The sequence below is a fragment of the Mauremys mutica genome, chromosome 1 (genome assembly GCF_020497125.1).
Source record: "Mauremys mutica isolate MM-2020 ecotype Southern chromosome 1, ASM2049712v1, whole genome shotgun sequence".
Taxonomy (NCBI): Eukaryota; Metazoa; Chordata; order Testudines; family Geoemydidae; genus Mauremys; species Mauremys mutica.
In genome coordinates, this window is record NC_059072.1 from 240796151 (window position 1) to 240814987 (window position 18837).

The window sequence follows — 18837 nt, forward strand, 5'->3', positions numbered from 1 at the left end:
ACTGGACTCGATGACCTCTCGAGGTCCCTTCCAGTCCTAGAGTCTATGAATCTATAAGAAGCAATAGGCTTAAATTGCAGCAAGGGTAGTTTAGGTTGGACATTAATAAAAACTTCCTAAATGTCAGAGTAGTTAAGCACTGGAATAAATTGCCCAGGGAGATTGTGGAATCTCCATCATTAGGGATTTTTAAGAGCAGGTTGGACAAACACCTGTCAGGGATGGTCTAGATAATACTTAGTCCTTCCTTGAGTGCAGGGAACTGGACTAAATGACCTTGAGGTCCCTTCCAGTGCTATGATTCTATGAAAGTCCACACCCTCTCTATCCCTCACTTGGGTTTGGCATCACTACTCCACACTTAGCAAGTGAGGTTCAATTAGGGTGACTCCTTCAAATAGGGTATAATAAGTATCCAAGACTTAAATGAATTTTACAGCCAAAATTGATCACTTTGGCAAAATACGTCTGAATGCTGATCACCTAGGCAAAGTAGGTGTGTCTATGCAAAGACTGTCTACTCCTGAGGTCTTTCACCACAGTTCATTAACAGATGGCAGGAGACAGCTTATTCAGACCCCTGGTTTATACAATTTTTATGGCCCATTGTAATCTATTCCTTCATTCATTAAACCAGAGTCCTCTAAGGAATGTTGCAAATGCTGTATTTTGCATTTGGGTCTCTGAGATTGCTAAAGTATGTGGAAAATTACACACGGTCAGACAATTCCCAATTGACTATGCAGCTGAGGAGGCTCACGAATGCTAGTTACTCCATGAAGTGATACAGAACAAAGAGCGCTCATTGAATTTGTCTGTCTGGGATGACATAACATGAATAATTAGAGTATTATGAATAACCTCACACTTTTGTTCAATCTATTTGGGGAGAGGGGATGTACTAGTACAGATCGATTAGACCCACATATTTACCAGCCTAATACATTTCTTTGTAGGATAGCAGAAATCTCAAAAGAGCAACAATGTTGCATGTAAGATGCTGATAGCTCCTCAGATGCATAGATTATTCAATTTTTTGATGATATGCATATGTCAGTCTTAAAGCAAAACGGAGCCCTTAGGGCAAAATTCTCCTCTCAGATCCACACATCAATGGGAGTTCCACTCATGTAGGGAGAACAGACTATTGGAGTTGAGAGCTAGAGTGTGTATTGGAATGGACAATTTTGTATGTAATGTTTATTTTTTAAATGTTACAATTTAAAATATAAATGTAATTTGTTCTAGAAATAAGGATTTTAATGATATCTGGAGGTCACCTTCCAGCATCTCAGCGAAAATACCATGCAGACAAATATAAACCAATTTTCACTTTGCATTATGTCTGCAAAATGTACCCTAGCAAAAAGCTAAAGACCTTGAATTTCAGCCTCTCTCTGAAATGGTGGATATCTTCAGTGGGAATCACAGTAATGAGCTCCAGTGGTGGTGAGTTGTTTAAAGGATCAACTCTGAGAAATCCTTGAAAAAGGGACAAGTCATCACCAACAAGAACATTTCCAAATGAGAAATCTTAATAAGAGTAAATAGTATTAATACTTAGTTCTAATGTAGTTCCTTTAATTCATTGATCTCAAAGCACTTTACAAAAGAAGATAAGTTTATACTTCTAACCATTTAAAATCTTTCACCTGGGAATATTCTAGTGATTTTAGGAGGGAGAATAGTTATGTCTATTCTAGTTTAGTCTCTATAGGTTCTTATACCATAGTATAGCATTACTTTAGTATCTGAGCACCCTCCAGTAGCGCATTAAAAGACAAGTCTCACATCTGTCACCTTTTGTTTGTTATCTCATCCTTTTACCAGAGGGAGAAGCATGTGCAGTGGAGTGTCTTGTTTTTGGTAGAGTTTTGATTTGGTTTTGTGTGGGTTTTTTGTTTGTTTATATTTATTAATATACCTGTTGCTATGTGTTTATATTACAGGTGAGAACAAAGAAATGTGCTGTACACTTGGAGTGAAGGTGCTGAGGTTTGTGATGGTCCTTTGTTCCTGGGGAGTACATTCTACAGTCTTGGTCCACCCCCTGGGGAAGATTCTCTCTCCCTAACAGAAGAGCTTTACCCTTATTGTAGAGTGTTCCATTGTGCCGGAAGGGCATATTTGTCTACTAAAATCTTCATGTCAGAGCTTTCGATCATATTTTAGGTATCTTGGGCTCAGACTATGGGGTGATTTGAAGATAAGGAACAAGACCTTGAACTTGATTCTAAATGCTATAAGAAGCCAGAGTAGAGAGTGGAGAACTGGTCTGAAATGAAGATAAACTATCACATGAAAGCAGGGAGAAATGCAGCCGTGAAATCTAAACTATTGTAAACCCCACTTGGAGTTTGCCAACTTCTGGAACTCCAGACTGAGCCTCCAGGGGTTCCATCTCACCCTAGGGACTACCACAATAATGGTTACCAGAGCCCTGTGACACTATTACCCAGCACACTTGGAGTCAGGGTTGGGCACAGGATGAACTAGAAACTCCTGTGGAGGCCAATAGGGAGGATTCTGCACAGGGTGACCTGGACTAGCAGTTTGCTGTGCCAATGATGAGATAGGGCTGCTCAGCCCCTCTGTGGGAAGGGACAGCCTGCCTCAGAGACAAAGACACTAGTTTAGTTTCAGGTTTGAACTGTTGAGTATAGGAGCTGAAAGAGAAGCAGAATGGTTCAGGGAGTCTCTGATTAATCCCATTCCTCACACAAGGAATCTTTGAACTGCTGTGGGATCTAGTACATGGAGACCAGCTGCAGAGACCAGCATCCAGAGTGGCAGGTATATGACCTGGTGTCAGCAACCAAGATCCAGCTGAGACCTCTACAGGAGTCCAGACCAGGCAGCTGCAACCTTGGTAATAGCTAGGAGAAGACACTAGCTTCTTGTTTAAACCAGCCAATGTTCACAGCACTGCAGCGTTCATTTCCAGATTCATCCACAGCATACCATCTGCCTGGGAAAGGGCCATGGAGGGAGTTAGGAGTTGGGATGAGTTGTGAGGGTTGGCAGTGGTGGAGATAGGTTTTGCAACAAGAGGTGGGGAAGGGGGGTGGGTCATTGGTGGTGCCACCTTCTTCAATTATATCCATTGACTTTGCTTTTAAAAAAAAAATCCTCCCTCCTCAGAAGAATCTCCTGGTACCCCAGTACAGAAATTAATTGACCATTTGGTTTTACTTCCCAAACCAATAATAGCTGCATAGCTTCTTCTTCCTCCAGCCTTGGTTCCATCTATACAGAGTTGGCTTTTAGAGTCCCTCTTCTACACTCCAGTCTGTCTTGAAGCATATCCTTGGAAACGCCACAGCTAATCAAATCCTTTTGTCTGACATCCATCTAGTCCTCCAACCCTTCTCTTGCCCTCCACTTTTGAGTTTAACATACTATTTCTTATATATTGTTCTGATCTTCTTTTCAGAACCAGCTAAACCTGGATTCCCTCAGCTTTTCTGTAATTGGTGCCACCTTCACACTTCCCCTAATTCATTCATTCTGAACATGGTCCGTCCTTGTAACTCCAAGCATTCATCTTAACATTTTCATTTCTCCTGTATTCAAGATTTGCACCTGGCTCTTCCTCAGTGCCCAGTATTCAGAGCCATACAAAAGTGCAGGCCTACTTACCATCTTGTGGATCTTACTTTTCAATTTGATAGGCATTGTTCTACTGCAGATCACTCCTCTCCCTTCTCTCCATGTAGTCCATGTCTTGCCTGTTCTGCTTACAAGTTCGTAGCTGAGTTCACCATTACCCTGTATTATTGTACTTGAATTTCTGTCTCTTTGGCAATGGCTGACTCTCCAGAGTTACAGTTTCTTTGTCTTCCTGCAGAGTATCATTGAATCTACAGATCATATATTTCTGTTTTATTTCTGCTGATTTTCATGCCCTTTCTTTCAAATACACAACCCCATCTCTCTAAATCTTCTACCACATCCTCTTTGTTCTCCCCCACAAGAACGACTTTGCCTGCAAAAAGCATGCAGCGGGTTGCCACTCTCTGGATGCTGCATTGCCACTATCCAATTTTGCTTTCTCAGCCGTGACAGCCCAAGACTATAACTCTTGCAGAAAGGGCAAATGTAGATTTACAAGTAAAGTGAACAGATTTGTATGCATGCAGTTAAAGTTTTAAACACAGCGTAATCACGTGGATTCAGTGGCAGATGTAGCCTCCCTCCTCTGCTACCATCACCTTCTCCTCTTCCTCACCCTACTGAGGGGGCATCAACCACGCACAGCAGCACCCTCCACCCCAGCACTGCAGCCCCAATCCCAGTCTGGTGCAGAGATGAGGCTGGGCGGAGGGAAGCTTGGGCCACATCTGAGGCCTGGTCTACACTAGGCGTTTAAATCGGTTTTAGGAGCGTAAAACCGATTTAACGCCAAAACCGTCCACACTAGGAGGCACCTTATATCGATTTTAATGGCTCTTTAAACCGGTTTCTGTACTCCTCCCTAACGAGAGGAGTAACGCTAGTATCGGTATTAACATATCGGATTAGGGTTAGTGTGGACGCTGATCGACGGTATTGGCCTCCGGGAGCTATCCCACAGTGCACCAGTGACTGCTCTGGACCGCAATCTGATGCAGTGGTCAGGTAAACAGGAAAAGCCCCGCGAACTTTTGAATATTTCCTGTTTGCCCAGCGTGGAGCTCCGATCAGCACGGGTGGCGATGCAGTCCGAAATCAAAATAAAAAAAAGAGCTCCCGCATGGACCATGCGGATGTGATCGCTGTAAGGGCAGGCAAATCCGTTCTATCCGTTCTATCAGCGCTCCGTTACAGAAGATGAAATTCAGAATCCTTTTTTAAAAATCTCCAGACAGACGCCATAGCAGGGACTCAGCGCACTGCAGCGTGACAAGCGTAACGGAAAGCCAAAGAATCAAATGGATGCGCATGGACTGGAGGACTGAAGCTATCCCACAGTTCCTGCAGCCTCCTAAAATTATTTGCATTCTTGGCTGAGCTCCAAATGCTTCTAGGGTCAAACACAGTGCCCGCGGGTCAGGGCATAGCTTGGCAATCTACTCACCCACCCCCCACCCACCCCCAGAAGCGAAAGGTAAAACAATCCTCTGACTCTTTTACATGTCACCCTATCTTTACTGAATGCTGCAGATAGACGCGATAGTGCAGCACTCAACACCAACATCCTTGCTCCACCCCCCGCCATGGGCGGCTGATGGTACAAAAGGATGGAAATCCATCCTCATCATCAGCATAAGCTGATCGTACAAAATGATGGAAATCCATCCTCATCATCAGCCTCAGCTGATGGTACAAAAGGACTGGTAACCATCCTCGTCATCAGCCTATTGGCCCTAATTTTTTCTGGTGGATGGATGGTGCAATATGGCTGGTAACCATCCTCATCATAGCAACAGGGGGCTGAGCTCCATCAGCCCCCACCCTTCATGTGTAAAGAAAAGATTCAGTTGCCCCTGGACTAGCAGTGGGATGCTGGGCTTCTCTCCTACACACTGCTTAATGTCCTGTCTGGACTATCATAGCAGCTGGAGGCTGCCTTCCACTCATTTCTCACTAACAAGTCAGTGTGTCTTATTCCTGCATTCTTTATTAATTCATCACACAAGTGGGGGGACAATGCTACGGTAGCCAAGAAAGGCTGGGGGAAGAACGGAATCAACAGGTGGGGTTGTTACAGGAGCACCCCCTGTGAATAGCATACAGATAATAATTTCTGCGGGCTCTGACACAGAGCAGGTGGTTCTCTAGCACACTTGCCTATATTAGGCAGCACTGATTCTATTTTTAGATACCAAAAAGGAGGGATTGACTCAGGGAGTCATTCCCAATTTTTGCTTTTGCGCCCCTGGCTGATCGGCCAGGGGCACTTATGACAGCAGCCAATGGTACAAAACGATGGAAGGTGCAATATGGCTAGTAACCACTCTTGGCTTTTGCGCCCCTGGCTGATTGACCAGGGGCACTAGCAGCAAATGGTACAAAAGGACTGGTAGCCATGATCATCCTCAGTTCCAATTTATGGAAGGGTTTGGATGGTGCAATATGGCTAGTAACCATCTCTGCTGTCATGCAAAAGCAAAAGCATGCTTCTGTGTAGCGCTGCTGAATCGCCTCTGTGAGCGGCATCTAGTACACATACGGTGAGAGTCACAAACGGCAAAAAAAGCTCCATGATTGCCATGCTATGGCATCTGCCAGGGCAATCCAGGGGAAAAAGGCGCGAAATGCTTGTCTGCCGTTGCTTTCCCAGACGAAGGAGTGACTGACGACATTTACCCAGAACCACCCGCGACAATGATTTTTGCCCCATCAGGCACTGGGATCTCAACCCGGAAGTTCCAAGGGGCGGGGGAGGCTGCGGGAACTATGGGATAGCTAGGGAATAGCTACCCACAGTGCAACGCTCCAGAAATCGACGCTAGCCACGGACCATGGACGCACACCACCGATTTAATGTGCTTAGTATGGCCGCGCTCCACCCGATTTTATAAATTCTGTTTTACAAAACCGGTTTATGCAAATTCGGAATAATCCCGTAGTGTAGACGTACCCTGAGTGAGTGGCATTGCAACATGGCACAGTGGGTTGCAGCACCACTGGACCCTCTGTACCATGTGGCAACGCCCATAGCAGGGAGCCAGGACTAGCCCTCCAGGACAGGAGCCTCCCTTGCCGGGTGAGTGCAGGGTGAGCTGATTCTCCAGTCCTGTGGGAAAATGTGTGTCATACACTTTCTTTTGTCAAGTACATAATACGCTTCAAAAAGTGCCACACATACACCTAAAAGGCACCATTAGCTCTGCCACTGAGCATTGGGAGGTTGGGGGATATGTTGATTTGTTAATGTTTAGCACTTATTAGTTAACCCTAAACTTTTACTTCCCCACATCCTCTTTTCCTGCTCCCAATAAAGTCCACCTTTGTTATATTGTTATTTTTGGTGTGTGTCATTTCTTTGTTTCATTGCTGTATTTTATTGTTTCATTGTGTCCTGGGCCTTATTCTCCTTACCGGTCTGTAGCAGTATTCATTCTCTCAAGAGACAGCACTCTTTGTGTGCCAGACACAGTGAGGAGTCTCTTTGGAGGGAGGCACCAGGGGTCAGAGAAAAGAACCCGAACCAAACCCAAGCAAGGAAAGGGGGAAAGCCACTCCGATTAGCAGGCACCACAGAGAAGCTTGAGCCAGGCCTCAGGGGAGGGGCTATACTGTAAATAAAGAATATCCTCTCGATAACAAGATTCTTCCCATATAGGTAATTCCTTTGTTCAAAGTCAAGAGAAATTCTTGAAAAGAAGTTTGACACTCTTCTTGTATACAGCTGTTTGTTTGTTTGTTTTCTCAACCTCATCATAGTGTTTCAGGTTATTAAAATAATCACCTTGAATTAATACACTCAGGACTCTGTCCTACAAGGGGTTGAGCACCTCACAAGATCAAGCCCTAAGACTCACTACTAAAGTAACTATCAGCTTTCCTGAACATTTATGACACGATCCAAAGCCTGCTGAAGTTTATTAAAGTACTTTTATTGACCTTAATGGGCTCTAAATCAGGCCTCACAGACGGCCTGGACAGCAACACAGAACTAGCTAAACTCCTAAAGTTCTATCCCATATCCAATGTATAAGATAGAATTAAGTTTTCAGGGTGGGTGGCAAGGCAATTACATCTGTTGTTCCAATGTTCTGATAAAGAACCTCAGTGGAATCTTCATAGGCCATTACTCTCTCCTCCTGTACCTGAATTTGGGTTTAATGTTAGGAAATTTGGATTTCCAAAGAAAGCAGTTGGGCAAAGCCTTAGTTTTATTATTGTACTTAAAGTGTGCACCTGAGACAGATCCATGTTCATTTTATCCCTAGGGAGTAGGCCAGAGCTGAGCCTATGAAATTTCATGGAAGACCTCAGAATAATACTTATGTAGGATTTTAGTGGCACATAGGCCTTGTACTGACCCTCTGGATGGGTGTGATTTTCACCCTAAAAGCCAATAAAGTAATGATGGTTTCATTTTTTTATGCTTGTAGCTTCATTTACTGTTGAAAGACTCTCTCACACTCATGCTATTTGGTCTCTTTCAACACCTTCTAGCTTGAGAACTTCTATATTCATTTGTCACTATCAAGATCATTAGCACTCAGCCTGGGTTCTCCGTAACTGCTCCATAAAGTACCTTCTCGTGTTTCTTACTGCAATTTTGGAAGCATTGATACTGCAGGAGGGTGGGGAGAAAAAAGAGCTTCAGACACATACAGTATGAGTGTAGCAGCAGTCAGGGACAACATAAGGCTATAAAAAAGCAAAAATATTTTAAATTATTAAAAACAAAGAGCTAAAATAAGCAACTCCGTTAACATGCCTGTAAATACTATGTACCCCCAATACAGAAGTTTATGAATTTTTACTAAACATTTAGGTACTGTTTAAATAAATAGCTATATCCCTGTGATGGGGTGTTTGCCTACACTTGCCCAGAAAGGGTTAAATCAGAGTGACCAGGTGGCTAATTAATCTAATGGGTCACAGCTGAGGAGAATCAGGTGGCCAAATAATCCCCCGAGTGAGTGAGGGAGACCAGCTGAGGAGGAATGAGCTGGGCTGGACTTATAAAGATAGGAAATTGAAAGTAGAGGGGGCTGCTGGGAAAGTCTGCAGTCACTCCCTGGGAGAACGGAGGTGCATTTGGGCTGGCAAACCCAGAGATGGGGGGAAGCCAGGAAGGTAGGACAGGGCTCAGGGAAAGGCAGTAAGGTGTAAAAGGGAACAGACCTTGACTTCTGGCTAGAGGGTCCCTGAGCCAGAACCCAGAGCAGAGGGCGGGCAGGCCCGGGTTCCCCTGCCAGTCACTGAGGGAGTGGCACTACAAGGCAGTGAATAGGAAGACCATCTAGGACTGCTGGCGAAGAAAGACTTTGATACCCCAGAAGGGGAAACACATATATGGTGACCTGGCCGAAGAGCCAAGTCACAACGAGGCAGCAGCTCATGGAGCAAGAGAGGGACTGCAGATCCAGAGAGAAAGGCAGAGGACAGCGTACAACCATTAGAAGGGTGTTAACCTCACAAGCTGTTCCCCAGAGTGATCAGGAGGTGGCACCAGCCTAGCAGTGAGTGGACCACTCCGTCACAATCCTATTTCCCCTCTGGACATTTAGTTGGAAAATTCTAGTATTTTGCTAGACTAGACATGAAAAAGTTAACACTCTATTTCCTCTTGAGAGACTTCAAACTTTGGTTTTGTTAAACTGGTCTCTGGGAGATGTATTTTTGAGACATTTCTCTTTAACTATGTTTTAACAGGCTTTTTCCATAACACTCTTTAATAGGAATAAAATGTTCTTTGAGTACCAGTATTAAATGTATCCCGTTGATTGGAATGACTGTACTTTTTAATTTGCTTTGCAAAATTTGAGGTATGCATAAATCAATAGTTGCCGTAAGTTGTTCTTTTCTAACTTGGCAGCTGCTCATGTTTCCCATTTGAAATACAATGAGTATGTGTTGCCATAGTTACATGGAGTTCATGAAATAAACTTTATTTCATCATGATTCTTACATCCATATGCAAACAGCTGAACTCTGTTTGCTTCTTCAGTTCCAAGCAGCATAGGTACAGCAAGTCAGTTTAGCTAGTTAAAACAAAATGACTGTATTTTCACAAAATGCAGATATTTAAAAGTGCAAACACTATGATGGATAATAATCCTCAGACATTGCCAGTGATAAGTACTAAGACAACATTGCATGTATAGATAAAACTTTCATAGCAAAAAGGACCATTTGGAGTATTCCCATAAATAATCTTGGAAAATATGGTGATGATGATGATTTTAAGTTAGCAATAATTTTTTTTAAAAGCCGATTCTTTAAAGTTTGCTTGTTTTGTAAACCTAAAACCTCTTGTGAGCTAGCCCAATGGGAAAGTGGGTAAGTAGTGTTTCAGAAGTCAGAGCATACAGCTGAGAAGGAAGTACATGCAGTGCTACAGAGGAATGTACAGTTCCTGGAACTCTGTACAGCTATAGTTGAGATGACAAAGGTATGATAGTCTCACTCTCCAGACTGGAAGAAAGTGCATTGTTGGACAGGACTCATCTCAACCTACTGGCTCTAACCAGGAACTTAAGCTTCAGAGGATTCTTCCTTTTGCTGATTGTATTTTGGGCAAAATGTGAACTGCTGCTCTGGGACTGATGATTATATGCAGGATGAAAATGGCATCCCAGAGTAGAGATGATAGAAATACACTTGAGGTGAGATCATTCCTCAGAAGCCTTGGTAAATAGCTGTCTTGCATCATTCCTTCAGAGACAACAAACTAGAGCTATTTTGGACCAATGCAGGAAGTAAGTTCCAAAGTTGAGGAGATCCCCTGCCAGCAGCTCACCTCTCTTATATACCAAGTAGAGTCCAACTCAAGCACCCCCACTGACCAGTAATACACAGCCTGGTCTCTGAGGTAAGTAGATCCCAAGTAATTAAAGACTTTATATGTTGAAACCAACACTTTAAACTCCAACTGGAAAAAAAAAACAAGCAGACAATGCAGATATCACAGAGCGGCGGTGCTATGTGCTGCCAGCAAGATATACCAGATTCCATTTCTGAGCGGATTTAAGGTGTAGCCTCATGTAGACCACATTGTAATACTAGCAGGCAATGCTCCATCTTCTTATGAGTGGAGGACCATTCAGCTCAAGATGGAGTCTCACATGCTGAGACCTGTAGTCTCTATAGGTCATAACTCCATGTTAAAAAATAAGGAAAATAAGGCCTGCACTATAATGTGATGCCTAGCTGTGGAATTCGGTGAGTGATAGTAATGTGTGTGTGACCCTTTTAAAAGAAGACATCAGAAAGAGCAGACATTGAGAGGTGACACCATCTGGATGGAGTCTGGTGTTAGTAAAACAAAAGGATATTGAATAATTGACAAGGAAGAAAAGTTAAAATAATTAGATTAGGATCAAGTGCCAGAGTCTTGGGGCTTGATCGTCTCTGCCTTGTAGGTACAAGTAACTTCAGTGGAATTTACTCATATCTGGCAGGGAGAGAATCAGAGTCCAGACATTTAAAGGAGATAAGAGAAACTCTGGTTTGGAGAGCTAGCCAGGAGATTATCCTCCCCTGCTATCACCTTCTTTTAGTGGCTGGTTCACATAGGCTATGTCCTCCTATCTACTAATGCAATGATTTTCAGCCTTTTTTCATTTGCAGCTCCATCACAATTTCAAATGGAGGTGCAGACCCCTTTGGAAATCTTAGACATAGTCTGCGCACCCCCAAGAGTCTGAGGACCACAGTTTGAAAACCATTGTTTTATGGTAACAACATTTTGTGGACCCCTTAGACATAGTCTGCAGATTCCCAGGGGTCTGTGGACCACAGGTTGAAAACCACTGTACTAATGCAATGAACTTTGTATCTCAATTGGTGACAGTCTATATTACAGTACTGAAGGTTGACAGATCAAACAATAGTGATATGTGATGGGGAGGAGGTTTTTGCAGGTATATGGAATAGAACTTTGTTTTTCCTTTTATTTATAAATAAAACACACACACAAAACTAGGAAATTACACTCACCAAAACCCAAAAAAACCTGTGTTTATAGAATTCCATTATGGCTGCAAAAGCAAACACTCAAAAGTTAAGAAATGCCAGTATTGAAGTTGACTGTGCAGTCTTAATTCTGCCCCTTCTCCTTATGCATTATGATACAGTCTTTAATTACATGATGAGTCACATACCATTTTGTCCACAAGACCACTGCCTTTTTCAGTGCACAGTGCTCAGGAAATAAGACAGCTGTTCAATATTTGTTTTTAGCCTCATGCTTTATTTACTGCACATCATCCAACCATTGCATTGAAGACAGAGCTATTAGTTACCTCGTGGGTTTTGATATGGTGCTCAGCAATGTAGTATCTGAGTGTATCACAAACATTAATTTATGTATTGTCACAGTCCCCCTGCGAAATAGGAGAGTATTGTTATAGCCATTTTATAGATTGGGAAACTGAGACAAGAATCAAAGTGACTTGCTTAAAGCAAGACAGTAAATCACAGAGCCAAGATTAGACCTCAGGACTGCCTGAATCTCAGTGTTCGGACCTCCAAATCACACTGCCTTACTACTAAATGTATCGAACACCCACAACTTTGGTTGACTTCAGTTTCCGTGGTGAGTGCTCTACACTTATGAACATCAGACCCCAAGTGTCTCAAGTCAGGCACCCAGATAATGAAAAACACGTTTAGTGACCACATGCAAAAATTTTGGTGCCAACAATTTGCCCAGAAGCACTTAGGAAGTCTGCGGCAGAGCCCAGGATAAAACCTCCTCCTTCTGGGAGCGGGGAGGGGGATGGACATTCTCAATTGTCTTAAGCACAAGACCAGCCTTTATTTTTCTGCATTAATTTGCTACCTGCTTTATTCTCTGCACATGCATACCTTCCATTTTACAGTGAATGAGGAGGGGTCCTACAGAAAACAGCACAAAACCTTGACTGAGTCCCTGAACACAGACCATTCTATGCACTGAATGAGGCAGAGGTCCTGTGGAAAAAATATTGTGTAATCATGTAATTAAAGACTGTCATAATGCATGGGCAACGTTAATTCTATATTTCATTTCCAAAGGTACATAGAGTCCCCAATCAGAGCTTTCTATAACTAAAAAAGAACAGAAGATTGCATCAGGTGTCTTAGAAACCTAGCTATGCAAGTCTAATTTACCTAGAAAATGCTTAGATACTGCCGTGGTGAGCTCAATAGAAATCCAATAGATAGGTAGACAGATCTTCCTTCCATGTACCTGCATAGGAAACAGCTGTAATTTGGTTGACTATGCTCCCAGAAGACACACTGTGAAGAACAGCCAGAGCTCAAAATGTCATTCTCAGCCCAGGAGAGTAGCCTCCGCATCAACTCCATCACTAATTTGTGTCTGTGGAGCCATGCTGGAGACAACACAGTCTGTTTGCAGACGGGTGTAGTAAATTCTGCTGCTGGATATCTCATTGCCCCCTGGGTGTATGGAAGCATTATTCCTATTCCTAGCCTACACGGCCATAGTGCCTCCAGCTAACCCCACTGGAGATGTGTACCTCCTCCTTCCTCTCTAATACAGCTCTGTAGTGTCCCTCACTCTCAAGTCGTGAGGGAGGCCATTGTGCCTCACTGAAGCTCCAGTCAAGCAGCAGCACTTGGGCTCGAGTCCTGCTGGTGGGGCCAAGCAGTAAGCAGTCTTTAGCCTAGAGTCTCCCAGCTACAGCTGCCACCAATCAAGAGTCTAGGGCTCTGGCCCCGTAGACAGGGCAAAGCATAAGCAGTCATTAGCCCACAGCCTCTTGGCTGGGGCAGACAGCAATTAACAGTCTATGAGGGAAGCTCTGGCCCTCTGGGTAGGGCAGAGCAGAGAGCAGGCTATTGCCTACATCTCCTGGCTAAGGCAACCAGCAAACATACAGTCTGGGCCCACAGATATGAGTAAAGCACAGGCCTTCCGGCCTAGGGGTGCATAGGCTACCACCCCAGGGGTGAGGTTGGGGGCAGGGGATAGGGGACCTGGGCCCACCCTGCTCCACAAGGTCCCATCCCAGGGCCCTAAAAGTGGTGAATGGTTCCACCATGGGGTCAGTGGGGATCCTACCAAAACACACTGACCCATGTTCCAGCAACAAAACCTGACTAAAGTCTGATTTCCCAGGGCTACTTCCTACCAAAGTCAGGGCAGGGGGATCCATAGTCCAAGAGTCCTGTCTCCTCGGCAGTACTGGCAACCCCTCTCTAGGGTCGGTCTCCTCTGGAAGGGTGCTGCATAGCTCCAGCTTTCGACAGTGGGCTGGAGAGATCTGTCTTCTTCCTGACTCCACTCAAATAAGCTGCAGGGCCCTCCCTTTATACTTCCTGTCGCACCCCGGTACTTCCAATGAGAGGTGTGGGACAGGTATGGCTCCGCCCACCAAGGGGAATGTAGTGGTCTCTCGCTGGAGGGAGGCCACTCCACCTCACTATGAGTTCTCACCCTTAGGACACAATCCATCTAGCCCTGAAATCAATAAGTTCTTTCTATTGACCTAATGGGAATTGGGTCGGCCTTTGGAGACTATATTTTTTACAGCCAGTCAGTAAAGTTTGTAAAACATTTTGAGAGCCAGTTAAATGAAAGATATTATGTCAGAGCAGGATTATTCACCCTTAATGATATCGTAATGAAGTCTGGGTATTTGGTTTGGAGAATGGAAAGGATTTCATACATTTTTCTTTGTTTTGGTACTCACTCTATTTGCATGTGGTACTTGAGCTCAGATAATCTATCTTTTCTAGGCTGATCCTGCATATCTTAAATACACAGATCTCCCATTGACCTCAGTGGGAGTTTTCAATGTGCAAGGAATGCAGGATTGGGCCATATATGTGTGAGATTTTCCATGTTTCAGATGTACTATGGCCAACAGCTACCCCATCCCGTTTCTTCTCTCCTCATATGTTCATTACTACATTTCAGTACCTCAGGAAAAAAGGCTGAGAGAGAAGCTCCTCAGGAAAGAAAGAAATACATTTTTACTGACAACTTTTAAGGACTTTATTTTGTTACTGTGTTTATTCTTATCCAATTCAAATTCTACAAAGAGAACTAGAGACAGTATCAAAAAATGCTAATGGCAATAGGTCAAACTATAACTTTTTGGAATTGAAAATAAAATTCTCACTTAAAGCAGAAGAAAAATAAATACAAAGTCGGGCAGGAAATAACCCTTGAAACTGCCAATGATTTTAGAAAACAATCAGACAAGTAATATTTGAAGGAATGTACTTATTCTTCTCAACAAAAATGGAGAGGAAAAGGATGAAGTGGTTGAAAATAAATCACTTCCTACAGGCCAAAGCTCCAAAAAAAAGTGTAATTGTATTTTTTGACATTACTAAATTTCCTATAACCATTATTTTCTTTAGTTCTCTTTTAAATATTTTAGTTGAATATGAATAGACACAAAAAGAGAATTAAAAACACATTTATAAATTGCTATGAAATTATCTTCTGCAGCAGCTGCTCTTTGAGCATAAAGTTATGTAGTTTATATTTTGCCTGATAGATCCTATAGTACACATTACTGATCACCATCCATTGTTTGAGTGCTTTCAAGGAACAGAAAGTAAAGATTTTTTTTCATGATATCCCATCTCTTCCATAGTTACTGACTTCATAATATTTTTTAGGAAAAGCAGCATATCAATGAGTAGTATTGGTTGGGTGTGAAACAGTAATTGAAATATGTACTGACAGCATTCTACCTATATAACAAAGAGCAAATGTAGGTGCCTCAAACAGATCTAGGCACTAGTAGAAAGAGCAGGATTACAAAAGCCAAATTCTTGTTCTGACTTCAATTTACATAAACTGCTACAGAAAAGAAATAAAATAAATATGGCTCTAATAAAAAGGCACACTGGCAGGAATTTGGAGAGTTCCTAGTATAAGGAACAACCACGCTTGTAAGGCTGATTAAGCTTAAATACAGCAAGGATATCATGGACTGTGGTTCCAGAGAGATTAGAAGTATGGTTTAACTCTTGAATGATCTCTGAATTTAGGGCCTGGTCAAAAGTGCATTGAAGTTAATGGAAAGACTCCCATTGAATCCAATAGGTTTTAGACCAGGCTGATAATGAAGTTATGCAGTGAGCAGTGGCAAGAAGGTAAATTGGGTATACCTTTCCACCTCAGGATGCTGGATTTACTGCTAGCAGGGGTTAAGTTATGAGAGAAAATTGCATCCAATATACAGACAGTGAGGGACATGACAAATTTCCTTGCCCCTGGCCAAATGAGTATGACTTCAATGGGCTTTGGATCAGATCCACATAGTCCCAAAATGGTCATGCGTGCATAGTCATTTGTTTAAAGGGATGATGCTAGAGGAAAAATTAGCAGCCCTAAAACAAAAAAACAAAAAAAAGTCATAGATATAAAAGCAAAAGTGTAAAATTGTGGCATCTGTTCATCATCGCTGAGCCATATCTTGCTATCAATTTCTATGAAAAACTTCCACTGACTTCAGTGAATACAGTCTGATGGCAGGGTATAGCATATTGTATTCGTTCTCTGAAAAACCCTAAAGAATGAAAAATGGTAAATCAATGAAAAGCTTTGTGTATGTTTAATGAAGTAAATGGTCCACTATTAAATAATCACTTTGGCATCAGTTATTTTGAGTATTCTTTAACACATGATTACAAATGTTTATAAGTTTATTCATATCTCACTTTTACAAGATGTACATTCATATCATGTGATTCAACATAATACACTCTGGAACCGGAACTCAACATGTCTGGTGAATTCATGTAGGAGCATGCTGACATAACCAAAACCTAAAAAAGGTTTCTTCCACAATAACAGAAGGGTACAAACTTTAAGACCAGTTGGTTTTGGAGAGTTTTTCATTTTAGCAATCCCTGAAATGTCTGTAAACTCAGACATACTATGTATACATAACCAAAACAATGCAATGGTACTGTAAACCATACTGGCTGCTCATAATTTTGCAAAAGCAACAGGTTTAAAAAATATAAAAATAAATGCAAAGCATTGTCAAATTTACACTCATCATAATTAAAATATTACAGATTTAGAAATTTTCAAAGTAATAAATAAAACATCCACATACATCAATAGAAAGAAACAGAGATATTTACCTGTCTTTGATGTAATTAATATATACCATAGGCCTAGATTCATGAAAGTATTGCCTTTCAATAAATATCTTCAGCTTCAAAATTTGATATTTTCTACATTCTTCAACTGATTTTAATTAAATATCAAATTTCAATAAAATGTGTATGAACTGCATTAAGTTTTAATCTTTATTGAAAATCAGCAAATTCTTAGGCTGACTTTTAATAAATTAGGCACCGGCTGATAATGCAAACCTTGTCCAATGGACACCCAATATTCAAGGGACATTAGACATTGTACCTCTTTTGAAGAATGCCTCAAACACAGAAGTCCATGGCCTATCATTGACCTTGTTAGAGAAGCCAACTGCCAAGAAATAACTGGTATAAGCAGCTGGATTGTGTCCATGTGACCTGGGTTACAGCTTTGAAGGAGGGAGTAACTCAAAAGGAGGCACCATTTTACCAAAAAAGTGAAAGGTTATATTTTCTTCTTGGTACATATAACTCCCATTAACCCTGAGCAGTGGTTCCAGTGAGAGGATATGTATTAGTACAGCATATAGAGCTTTTTTGTTGTTGTTGTCTCCAAAGAATATCAGGCCCTAGTTGATGTCACCACATCCTCCTGCAACCATCGTATATTTTTCAAGGTACTGAATCAGACGTTCTTCCAAGTCACTATATTACCACTGCCACTTGGAGTTGTGACCACAATGGGAATTACATGCACACTGAGGGAAGAATGCAACATAAAGGATTTACCAAGCTACTTACAGAAGAGGAGTGGGCATGTCACTGTCTGCTTTAACCGTCAACAAGAAAGATCTCCAGCCACGTGGATTGTGTCACTTTACAGAGCTGAAGATGGTTAGTGATTCAAGGATAGCAGATGTTATAAAAATAAGTATGTTTATTCAGAAATATGTCATTTATTTTTTCTATTTTTTGGTAAAATTTCCTCAGAAAGAACGGGGAAAGGAGGATCCTGCCACTGCCATAGTAATAATGTCTCCATAAGTTATAACTATCTATAAAAAGAAATGAAACAATCCTTTTGCCTCGCATAATTAAAAGAGTAGAATGCATATATAATTTCTCCCACCCTCCAAAAAATCTGTGTTTATCCTTATTGTTATCTCAAATTGCCACAGGACTCTGTGTACTAAAGTATTTGAATCAATGATCCCAGTGTGTCAACTCAAAATTATGTTGCTAGGGCTTTTTTTTTTTTTTTTTTTTATCATTTCATGGGCAAATGTCGAAACAAAAAAGGGCAGAACAAGCATGCAAAAGAGTGACATCAGGGGTGTTTAGTCTGTGTGAGAAATTGTTAGTAGATGAGACTGGCAGTCAGGATATTCTAGGGAATTGTGCATGTGATTAGGCGCTAGGAAATTCTGAGTTCTAATCATATTTCCGCCACAAACTAGAGACCTGGGATGAAATCCTGGCTCCACTGAAGTCAAAGGAAAAACTCCATTGACTGAAAGGGGCTTTCGATTGGGTGGTAGCTGCATGGTCTTAGGAAAGCAAATTAAGGCTTGTCACCCATAATCATGCTGAATATTACCTTTGGAGTAAGATACTAGACGGTAAACTCTCTGGTGCAGGAACTCTTTTTGTTATATGATTGGATGGTGCTTAGCACAATGGAGTCCCATTCCTGATTGTGGCTTGTAGATGCTACCACAATACAAAAAATAGTATTCAATATGATTATGGACGGTAGAATCTGGTACTTAATTTCTATGCCTTAATTTCTTCCTCTGTAAAATGGAGATGATAATTCTTACCTACTTCATATAAAGGGCATTATATAAGTGTTAAGGATTATGCTTAATAAACCAAAATATTACTACATCTATGGCCCTACTAAGCCAAAAAATCAGATCTCGTTGGTTTCTTTCTTGACTTTCCCAAGTCAATAAAAACTGAGTTATAGAGTCAGCTGCTTATTCAAATTGATACAAATACTTACGCATATTTTGACAGTTCAAAAAACAAATCTGTAGCTGAGTTTCATCTTTTGATTATAAAGAGCTGTGTATGATTAATTGGGCCCTGTTTTGAATTTTTATATACTTGTTTCTAGGAAAAATTATTTATTTTGAGGTGGTTCAAGTTATTTTCAAA